This window comes from Palaemon carinicauda, chromosome 7 (assembly GCF_036898095.1).
Source record: "Palaemon carinicauda isolate YSFRI2023 chromosome 7, ASM3689809v2, whole genome shotgun sequence".
In the NCBI taxonomy this organism is placed as follows: domain Eukaryota; kingdom Metazoa; phylum Arthropoda; class Malacostraca; order Decapoda; family Palaemonidae; genus Palaemon; species Palaemon carinicauda.
Window position 1 is genome coordinate 95,895,953 of NC_090731.1, and position 11,821 is coordinate 95,907,773.

At 40.8% G+C, this 11,821-nt stretch overlaps 1 protein-coding gene across 1 annotated transcript in view; it reads left to right on the top strand.

Moving 5' to 3' along the window:
* Zw10 (Zeste-white 10) overlaps nt 1–11,821 on the top strand; it is a 648,851-nt gene that overhangs the window by 177,718 nt on the left and 459,312 nt on the right. The window lies entirely within an intron of this gene.

Below are 11,821 nucleotides of genomic sequence, written 5' to 3' on the forward strand. Positions count from 1 at the left end.
GCTAGCTGCCAAGCCCTTGTCAAATAAGAACCTAAAGAACGAGATGGCTAAATTCGGAGTCATACGAGTGTGGTCTGAATTCTTTAGGAAACCTGCTAATTTCTTAACAGCCGAATCATATTGACGAATTGTCGAGTCCCTTTTGTCCGCTTCGATGAAGAGAACGTTTTCCGGGTCAATGTTTGCGTCTTTATGAGCTGCAAACTTCATGAAGTCCACAAAGTTAGGGTTTTGGCTATCCTTGAGGAATCTGACACAGTCTGTGTTTGAATTACTTGGGTTAGTTTGGGGAATGGAATCCGGAAGGGTCGGAGTTTCAGCTCGAGGAGGAGAGGAAACCAACTGCTCTTTGGCCAGTGAGGTGCTACTAAGGCCACTGTCCCCCGGAAGGAGCGTAGTTTGTGCAATACTTTCATTAGAAGATTCACTGGTGGAAATAGGTAAATCTTCCTCCAATGGTTCCAATCCAGGGTTAATGCGTCTATGGCATAAGCCTGAGGGTCCATGTTTGGTGTCACATAACAAGGAAGTTTGTGATTCATCTGAGTTGCGAATAGATCTACCTGAAGGCCCGGAACCAGCCTGAGTATCCACCGGAATGAAATTATGTCCAGAGACCATTCTGATTCCAGTGGTTTCGTCCTGGATAGTGAGTCCGCTATCACATTCTGGACTCCCGCTAGGTGGGTTGCTGACAGGAACCAGTTCTTTTCTGCTGCCAAGGTGAAGATAGTGACCAGGATCTGATTCAGGTTGGGCGACTTGGATCCTCCTCTGTTGATGCAGTGTACTACGGCTGTGCTGTCTGACACTACTCTGATGTGGGTCGACCTCGGAGGAGAGAGCCTCTTCAGGGTCAAGAACACTGCCATGGCTTCGAGAACATTGATGTGGAAGTGTTTCATGGCGGGTGACCAAGAGCCCTGAAACATCTGACGTTCGTAGTAACCCCCCCATCCACTCAGAGACGTGTCTGTATGAATTGTCACTTGTGGGGGTGGGAATTGAAGAGGAACCGATTTGGAAAGGTTCTTCGGTTCGGACCATGGCTGTAATCTCATTTTCAAGACAGAGGGGATTTTCGAGACCTTGTCTCTTAAAGGTACTGTGGCTCTCTTTCTCCAAACTCGATTGATGTCTTTGAGTTTGGCTTTCAATAGGCGATCTGTTACTGAGGCGAATTGAAGAAGGCCGAGGATTCTTTCTAAGGCTCTTCTGGACACCTGCCTGTGTTTTAGAAAATTCTTGACCTTGGAAGCTATTTCTCTTACCTTTTTGGGAGGTAGAACCAGCTTGTGCCGTGCAAGGTCCCACTGTATGCCTAACCATTCAAAGCGGTCTGATGGAAGTAGGCGGGATTTTTGGAGATTGACCCGAAATCCCAGGTTGGCGAGAAAACGAAGTACTTTCTTCGTAGCTCTGTTGCACTCCAGGGCTGACCGAGCCTAAATAAGCCAATCGTCCAGATAAGCAACGATCTGACTCCCTTGGTTCCTGAGTTGTTCTAGCACCGTCTCTCCCAGTTTCGTGAATATCCTGGGTGCAATGTTGAGGCCGAAGGGCATGACTTTGAATGCAAAGGCTTTCCTGCCTAGACGGAAACCTAGGTAAGGAGAGAAGTTTCGAGCAATTGGTACGTGATAATAGGCGTCGGTAAGATCGATAGAGGTGGTGACGGCCCCACGGGGAAGCAGGGTACGTACCTGAGAGATGGTCAACATCCGGAACTTGTCGCAGAGGATGTAAGAATTTAGCTTTGACAAGTCCAGGACCACTCTCAATGCCGACGAGCCTTTCTTCGGAACTGTGAACAGGCGGCCTTGGAACTTCAGCGATCGAACCCGTTTGATTGCTTTTTTCTGTAGTAACTCGGTGGTGTACTCTCTCAGAATGGATGTGGGTCTCTGGAAGAAGGTCACTGGTGGAGGAGGGGAACCTTGTGACCATTTCCACCCCAAGCCTTTGGAGACTATGCTGTGAGCCCACGGACTGAAGGTCCAACGGTCTCGAAAGTGGTAAAGTCTCCCCCCTACCGGAACTATATCATTGCGAGGGAGTGAATCTAGGTTCTTTCCCTCCTCGAGAACCCCTTGTCCTAGGTCCGCCTCGTTGACGGAACTGTCCTCTAGCCCTGTAGCTACCTCTCTGGTGTCCACGAAAGGGACCTGAGGGTCCGTAGCTAGGGTTGTATGCGGGTGAGGGCATCCAAACGGGGTTGGGTTGGGTACCTGGGGGAGCAGTGAGGTAGACCACCTGTTGAGGGTGTTTCGGCTGTAGAGGAGACGAAGCAGTGGGAGATTGTGAAGACGAGTGGGCAATCGACGATTGTTGGTAGTGACCTCGGCTCGTCTTGTAAGGGGCAAACCTCTGTTTCTTCCTGAAGAAGTTTTGTTTTTGACCTTCAACCCTCTTTTTGGCAGTGAGGCCCCACCTCACTTGCAAATTTTGATTTGCTCTCGCAGCGTCTTGTAGTACCTTGTTCACCTCCTCCTGAGGAAAAAGGTTCTTACCCCAGCAGGGGGAAGCTATCAGCCTATTCGGTTCATGCCTGATCGTGGCCTCAGAAAGAACGTGCTTCCTGCAACTAACCCGAGCCGAACAAAACTCGTGTAAGTCGATTTGGAAGGACAGAGACAGGTTCTTTGTGAATACCCGGAACATGGTCTCGGTCGGGTAAAGTGAGGTTAGGGACTCCACGGAGGTAATGGAGTGGAGAGATCTAGCCAACCTATTCCGTGTCTCAAACTCAGTCTTGAGAAGAATATCTGGTAATTTAGGAAGCTTCTCGGAGAACAGATTAGAGGTACAGTCTGGGTCTAACTTCCCTACTGTGAAAGTAGCGGGGGCATCATCCCAGATAGTAACGGTACTCGGAATGAGCATGGAGGTGGGATCGGTCTCTTTAAGAGCTGGCATGGCAGAACCTTCTTTGATAGCCTGAAAAGTAAGAGCTGCCACTTTATCTGTAATAGGCAAGGTAATACCTGGAGAAGCTGTAAATATGGTGTAGGCTCCTTTGTGTGGGGTGAGCTTGGAATTAGTGCAACCCCAGTCTGACAACGTCCTGGCCCAGAAAGATTGGGCCTGCTCTTTAGGGAATATTACCGTTTCCTTCGGTACCTTGTCTAACCTAACCAAGGCATGTTCTTGCAATCGGACGAAGCCGTTGAATGGGAATTCTAGTCCCGGAGGGTAAAATTCTAAGTCCTCTAGAGGACGGGTGCCTATGCCCTCTAGAGTTATGGCACCATCAATATATGGAGCATGTAAGGCAAACCTCCAAGGGTTGTTTTTCTCGAAGGGAGGTAACTTCGATGCGTCCGGGGCTGAAGGAGGGGGCATCTGAGTTCCGGAACGGATGAGACTTGCCACCATATCTTTGAGCTCCGTCATAGCTCCTCGGTCTGCCCTAGACTGTTGAAGATATTGTTGTATCTGCTCTTTCACAATATCCCTGACCATGGCGGCGGATAAAGGGGGCTCCCGAGCCTGATCCTCTAACGAAGCCCTGGACTTAGTAGACTTTGACTTCTTAGGAGTCACGGTTTTAGGTATAGCAATATGAACATCAGGATCCTTTGAGGGTCCCGGAACCGGTGACACTGATAAAGGCAAAGCTGAAGGCTTAAAGGTACGTAGTGGCTTCACCTTGGGTCGTACAGGAATGGAGGGACCTAGAGGAGAAGCCGTAGGTTTATCAAAGCCGTGAAAGGAAGTAGTAGAGGAAGGAGTGTGGGGTGAAAGGGGGTCCACCAACTCAACACCACCTACCTGCTCATCCATGGGTTCCTCGTCCAGACCTAGGTAGGGCTCGGCCTCCGTCACTAAAACCTCTTCCTCAGTTAGAATGGTTTCTCTAATCACTTCAATTAACGGGGCCGCTGTCTCCGGTGGAACTGCTGCAGTAGTAGAGCCTGGGAATAGGCGAGAAGCCATGTCTCCATCAAGGAGATAGGGTGCGCCAGCAGGCGCATTCCTCCCAAACCCTGACACCCAAGGCCGGAGAGTAGCTCTCGCCTCCCTGAGAGATTCATCATCAGCCTGAAAGAGCAGAGAGGGAATTAATGATGAAGTCAAAACTGAAGTCAATATACAAAGAGCAATTAATTCTTCGCAAAGAATATTAACAGGGACACTAGAACCAACTTACCTCCTCGCTCAGGAGTAGGGCTGACAGCTCATAGCAGAGCATGCATGCCTCCGGAAACCATATCGTATAGGGGGCTTGTCCCGGTTCCCGAGAGAAGGATATGGCGCAATGGGCATGGGCCCGGCATAGATCATGGCCCATGGGATCAGTAAAGGCAGCGGAGCAGCCCCTGGCAGTGCAGCGGACTTTCTGTAAAAAGAAAGAAGACATAAGTCTGGATGTTCCTTGAGATTCTTGTCATTGACTTATGAATCAGAAACACTTAAATCTTAATTAATGTGTGAGTATGGTAGTAGCTAACACCTTAATAAAATAAGAAATTATAATAGAAACCAGTAACCACATAGCATGAATCTCTAAACTTCATCGATATCACACTGTTAACTCCGGTTCTGGACTCCTGCTTGATCTCTGTTTTTACCGGAGGTCCGGTAGCAAAGGCCCGTCATCGTGACCGTCTCCGGTACGATAACATTATCCTCAATGAATGAGTTATCTCCAGTGAAGCCGGAGATACGATGAAAACGGGGGCGTTAACTGTGTAATTGTGATCAAACATGACAAAGGTTCGTGTGTAAAAGGCTTCAGCCGGAGTCCGATTGCCGGATTTCATCGTTGCACTCCAAAAATTTGCTCCGGAACGATAACTAGTTCTCACCCAATGAGTATCCATTATAGCGGAGCATAACTCAAGGCGGAGCTAAGCATAACTCAAGGCGGAGCTAAGGGTGTCGGTATAAAACGACCCCAATTAATGACTCATACACTAACGTACCTAACAATAGTGTTAGCTATATTAACAGTAACCACATCAATAAATCGTTTATAATATTAAACGTACTATCATCAATTCTGATACTGAGAGGAGGCCTGAATAACCCGTGATCGTATAAAAACGGAGAACGGGAAATTCACCTCTCTTACTCAAAGAAAACGAGAGAACGGATAACTCATACCTGTAGAACAGGAAACGAGCACTCTATGCTTTCGCTCTCAAGGTTACATATTAAAAATTAACATCACACAATAAATAAGAAAATTAATAAAATTGATTGCTTTTCTTAGTAATAGTAATAACGAAGAATAACGACAACGTAACAAAAAAACAAGGATATAGTCTAAAACGAAACCTCCAGGAGGGTACAAATTAACAGACTAAATCGCTAAGTTTTAAATCGTTACTATGCTTTAAAACGCTATCTTAAATCGCTATTCTTCGTAGGTCCAAATTGGACTTGCAAGCAAATAAATACCATAGTAAAAATTAATAATAATTAATGATAGCATAAAAGGCCATAAAACGTAAGTGATATAACCTATCTGACAGAGTACCAGATGGGCAAAAATAACTAGAAAATTTACCGAAGCGAACATACACAAAATGGCTGCCGATACCTCGGCAGGACAACCGCTTCCAAAACTAAAAACCACCATAATGGAAATAGAACAAATGCCCGGTACTGCCAAAAGCTGCCAAAACAAACTATGGTACTTAACATTGGTAAGGGTGAAGTAACAACGTCAGTCATGTTGAAATAACGAGAAATTCTTCGAAAAAACACTGTGCCCAAAAAAACTATGCTTGCTTCAAGTCCAATTAAAGAAGGAAGTCCTAGAGGGCGCGCGTGGTAGGTGTCGTTGGGGAGTTCAACCATGTTATCTAGGGCCTGTCACGGCCCTCCCCATTGATGAAGGGATTATCTAAATGGAAGACAACCTGTGAATAGTGGTTTACACACGCCTTTGTTTAATACACGACACCTACAAGGTGTTCGCGCGAGGGTTGTAACCTCTGCATTCCATGCTTTTATCTTTCTCTAGTATATTTGGAAGATTTATATTAGGAAAGGTATAAGGAAGGACCTTTCTCACCGGCCGTCACAGGCCGCCCCAGAAAAATTACTCTAGGAATAGGTTACGTATGACCGATAAAAAGAAACATTTGCAATCTCCGATTTTCGTTACTTGCGCTAGAGAAATTTAGATTTAAACGTTTTTGCAGGTCAAGTATTTTTTTCAAGTTTCCTTTATTCTAACTGCAAACTATTATATTCCATTTCATAGCTGAATAAATTGTTTATAAAAAATTGTATATATATATATATATATATATATATATATATATATATATATATGTATATATATATATATATGTATATATATATATATATATATATATATATATATATATATATAAATATATATATATATATATATATATATATATATATATATATATATATATATATATATATATATATATATATATATATATATATATATATATATATATATATATATATATATATATATATATATATATATTATACATTACATACATACATACATATACATACATATATATATATATATATATATATATATATATATATATATATATATATATATATATGTATATATGTAATGATTAGAATAGTTAATATTACATGTTTAAAACAAATGACGTAATATGTCATGTTGGTTGGAGGAGCTAACCCTGGGATTTGCTGTAGTCATTCAAATCGTAAACAGGACATACACTGCAAACCTATGCAAACCTCGGCAAATTGACATTCTTCTTAAACGTCAACACATTGTCTCAGCGTGTGAAAGTTTGTGATGTCACCGGATGCAGGTGTCTTCCGAGTTTGTGACGTGTCTAAAGTAAACTAAGCATACGATATCTGTGATATCGATAATTTAGTCAGTTCATATCTATACTTCACCAGAATTGGTCATCTGGACCAACCCAGCTTCCTCCAGTGATGGAGATGTTTAACTCTGTTGTTTTTATAGAATAAATACTTAAAAACTATTAAGATGTATTCAGTTAATCCATTTTCATACATCTGAAACAACACTTACTCAATGTGTGCTTATAACAGTAGCACGCCAATAAATGGTGGCAGCGATTAAACTCTAAGACAGCGGTTAAACTCTAAGAATTAGAGAAAAATCTTCAAGACTTCAAAATAATAGCTGTAAAACCAGAGAAATATCTTCAAGACTTCAACATAAAAGCTGTAAAACCAGAGAAAGATCTTCAAGACTTCAAAATAAAAGCTGTAAAACCTGAGAAAGATCTTCAAGAACTCAACATTATCTACAAGAATCTACAATTTTGACTAAGTCCAACGTAACAGCTAACATCAACATACAGTATGTTAGAATACAACCTGAATCTTCAATCAACATCCTAGGAAACCCAAGGACTGGCGTTCAACAATTGCAAGACATATCCAGGAAGAACTACATTCAACAAGAAACTAGAACGAGACATCGCTAACAAAACATCAAGAGAGAGAGAGAGAGAGAGGACGTGTCGACTTCATATATAAGCTAAGTACAGATATTTTGAATTCATACCAGTTTGGGCAGTGAAGTGTAGTTATCACAAGTAGTTAGTCGATTATTGCTGGGGTGAGTGAATTGCTAAACTTTGTTATAGGAAATTCCGAATTCTCATTTAGAATTTTTCTTTCTTTGTGCTAATTCCTTTTTCTTTCAGAAATTCTCGGGGAAATGTTTTGGGATTAGTAACATTGTTGGGGGAATTTTATTATACATATGCGTTTACGCAGTGGGCGTCTGTACTCATATAGATATTTTGATAGAATTGCAAGGGGTCAAAGAGATAGAAAAAAAAAAAAATACAGCAGACATGGCTCCTCCTGTCAGCCCTACCCCTGGACCTAGTGGTGTAGGCCAGACTAATCCTCCTCCAATTGTGACGCTTGTAAATGCCAGGTCAGCAATCCTTCCTTTTCAAGGTCGGGTCAACGGGTTCTTGCCACAAAATGTGGAGTCATGGATTTCATCCGTTGATGCCCATTTAAATGCCAAACAAATCGTAGACCCTTTTGTACAATTACAAGAAGCTAAAAGTTTTATAGATTTTTCTAAGGGGGATGCGAGTGCATATTTAAGAGGTGTTTCATTTCAAGAAGCAGTTACTTGGGATGATTTCAAAGTTAGGTTACGCGCGATCTATGGGGGTGAGGAAGCCTTGGATGTAGTGTTAACGTTACGAAATACACTTAATCAAGCCACTATGAATCGGCTTAATGTTATAGAGAGAGCAGCTCTCATAGCTGATAGGCTTAACGAATATCAGGACATTTTAGGTAATTCCACTTGGGTTACTAACGATAACATCTCCGTGAAAGATTTTTTACGATTAATGTATTTGACTTGCATGACACTTATGTTGCCTGAAGCTTTAGTGCGGTGTTTTGATAAGAAGTTAACGCCTGCAAGTACGGAATTGGATGTCTATAAACAGATAAAGAAACACATGTCCAAGTGTCCAGATCTCGATCCCGTGTTAACTCAAGTTTTTGCAAAGAATGAAACAAAACCACAAACAGTGAACGTAGTTAACAGTCCAGTAGCGGGAGTGACGTGTTACAACTGCAAACGTCAAGGTCACATAAGCGCAGACTGTAGAACAAAATTTTGCTCAATTCACAACACTGCAACACATTCTTATAGTCAATGTTACTCGCGTAAGACACAACAATATCCTAGAAATACACAGTCAATTCCACAGTCAGTTCCATATGGAAATAAAAAGAAAAATCCTCATTTTAACAATAAGAAGAAACAACCAAATGTCAATGCAGTTCAGAGTCCGAAACAAACAAACACTTCTTCAAATATCGCTGAGCCTGGGCCGTCAAACCAGACCTCGCAAGGTCAGACTAATTTTCAGAATGTGCAGAGCAAAGCAAATACCACATAGTTAACTCTAGAGGGGAAGAGAGTGATGTTGGGTCAAGGTCATTCATGTCAACATCAATAGTATTGAATAATCAATTTAATGTTTTATCAGATAATTGTGAGACAATAGATTTTCCTATGAAACACACGGCCGAATTAAGTAAAAGAGTGCATGCTCCCGTAGATTTGCAACGAATTCATACAATAATATGCCAAAATGAGTTACGGCCAACCTTATATGCTGTAAATTTAGAACACAAATCCTTTACATTATAATTTGACTCTGGTAGTCCACGTAATATTATGGATTTGAAGACGCATCATTTGTTGTTTCCGAACTTTCCGACTGAAAAATCAGGAATTAGACTTCCAGGTATAGGAAATAATGAATTAAACGTCATAGGCATAACTCATATTCAGTTCAGAGTCGGTAATCGCACGTTTGCCGATACATTTGTTGTTGTAAAAAACATTAATATGTATCCAGCTGTAATTATAGGATACCCATCTATGGGAAATCAAAACATTATCTTAGCTCCTGCCAAGCACGGCGTGTATATCAAAGGGAAATTCTATAAGTCTTCTAATACCTTAAAGTCAGTTTTGGATAAAAAGGAGACGACAAATGTAACCGTAACGTACGTTGAAGAACCAATAACTTGTCTCACTAATAAAGAAATAATATACGCGACCCAGCAGAATTCTCGTTCACCCGTAATATCATCTTGCACGCAATCTATCGAACCAAACATACCTTCGAATTTAATAGTGCAAATAAAGAAAACACTACCGGGATCTGAAATATTAATCCTTTCTGATACTTTGAAAACTAACGGATTGTCTGTCACACAAGCTATTTATACAGTAGGCTCACATCAGCAATGTAATATCGAAGTCTGTAATCATTTAAATAACACTTTAGTAATTCACAAAAATTAACATATCTTGGATGTAGAAGTTTATAAACATCGTATTCTTACCGTTGCTGAAATCAATCACTCTCAATCAGTTGCGGATGAATCCCTTTTGCGATCTATTAGAAAATAAAATAAAAAAAGACATTCAAGACGAAGAAATTCAGCAGAAAATTTTTGAACTTTTAACTAAATATCAAGATGTCTTTTCCACTACGGATGGATCCTTAGGAAAAACAGATGTGATCGAGCATCAAATAAGGTTAAAGGACAAGCAGAAAATTATATATGTACCCTCGTACAGACTCCCTATGAAATTCCAGAATGAAATAAATGATGAAGTAGGTAAAATGTCAGAGGAAGGAGTCATTAGAAAATCAAACAGCCCTTATAATTTTCCTTTAATAGTTGTACCGAAAAAAGATCGAACATGGCGTATCTGCGTCGACTTTCGTCGTCTAAACGAGGGAACGATCCCTGATCGATTCCCAGTGCCATGTACTGACGATATTTTGTCTTTGTTAGGTCAGAATAAATATTTTACCAGTTTGGACTTACTTAAAGGCTTTCACCAGATATCATTAGAAGAAGATAGTATCCCATACACAGCCTTCAGCACAGCCAGGGGACATTATGAATTTTTACGGATGCCTTTTGGTTTACGTTGTGCTCCTATAACATTTACAAGAATGATTAACATAGTGTTTGGAGACTTGTTAGGGGATATATTGCATGCCTATATGGATGATCTTGTAATCTTTTCCAACACCTTAGAAGAACATCTACGTAAGTTAGAACTAGTACTACAGAGATTAAGACAACATAACTTAAGGGTAAAGATTAGTAAGTGTGAATTTTTCAAAACAGAATTAATATATTTGGGTTTCATGGTGTCAAGCCAAGGTCTTAAAGTAGTCCATGATAAGGTGTCGGCTATACGTAATTTTCCCATACCTACTAATGTCAAGGGAATACAGCAATTTCTGGGTTGTAGTGGATATTACAGGTGTTTTATACGCAACTATTCAATAATAGCCGCTCCTTTAACTGATCTTACGAAGAAGGGCGTAGATTTCATATGGTATGAGCAACATCAACAAGCGTTTAATACTTTGAAAGATGAACTGTGTAGTTCTCCTATCTTAAAATTTCCTGACTTCGGTAAGGAATTCTTCATTGCAACAGACGCCTCAGACTTAGGAGTAGGAGGGGTATTGCTTCAGCAATATGATAAACAGTTTTTCCCGATAGCTTTCTATTCTCGAAAATTGAGAACTTCCGAAAGTAAGTATGCAGTAATAGACAAGGAAGGACTAGCTATTGTTAATTCGCTAGTGCATTTTAAGTTCATAATTTACGGTTATCCCGTTAAGGTTCTTTCTGACCATAAACCACTAACAGAGTTCTTTAAAGGCTTCAACCACAGCCCTAAACGAACTCGGTGGCATTTGATCATTCAAGAATTTGGCGCAAGAATCGGGTATTTACCTGGGAAAGCAAATATCATTGCGGATGCATTATCACGCAACCCCGTGTCATCTTGTAAGGAGCCTTTAGCTGAATTAATAGATATATCAACATCCATGCCTATTGTAAAAACAATATCTGAACAAGAAGATTTAGGCTGGAGCGCTGAATTGTTACAGACTGAGCAAAGAAAAGATCAGAAAATAGAAACAATTATAAATGCTTTGAAAGGCAATCATAAAGAAAAGGAATATATAAAGTATAAGCAGCAGAATTATATAATCAAAGATAATATTCTGTGTAGGACTGTGACAAGGAAAACCCGCAATACACCACATGTAACTAACGACCAGGTAGTAGTACCAATCTCACTTATTTCCACTGTCCTGAATTGGTTGCATTCAAATCCATTACATGGACTCCCTGGGTTCTCATTAATGTCACAGAAAGCCAAATCATTGTTTTATTGGCATACAATGCTTACAGATATAAAAAGACACATAGGTAATTGTCGCACATGTCAGGAAAACAAAGGGCATACGAAAACACCTGTCAGCCTAGGAGCTTATCC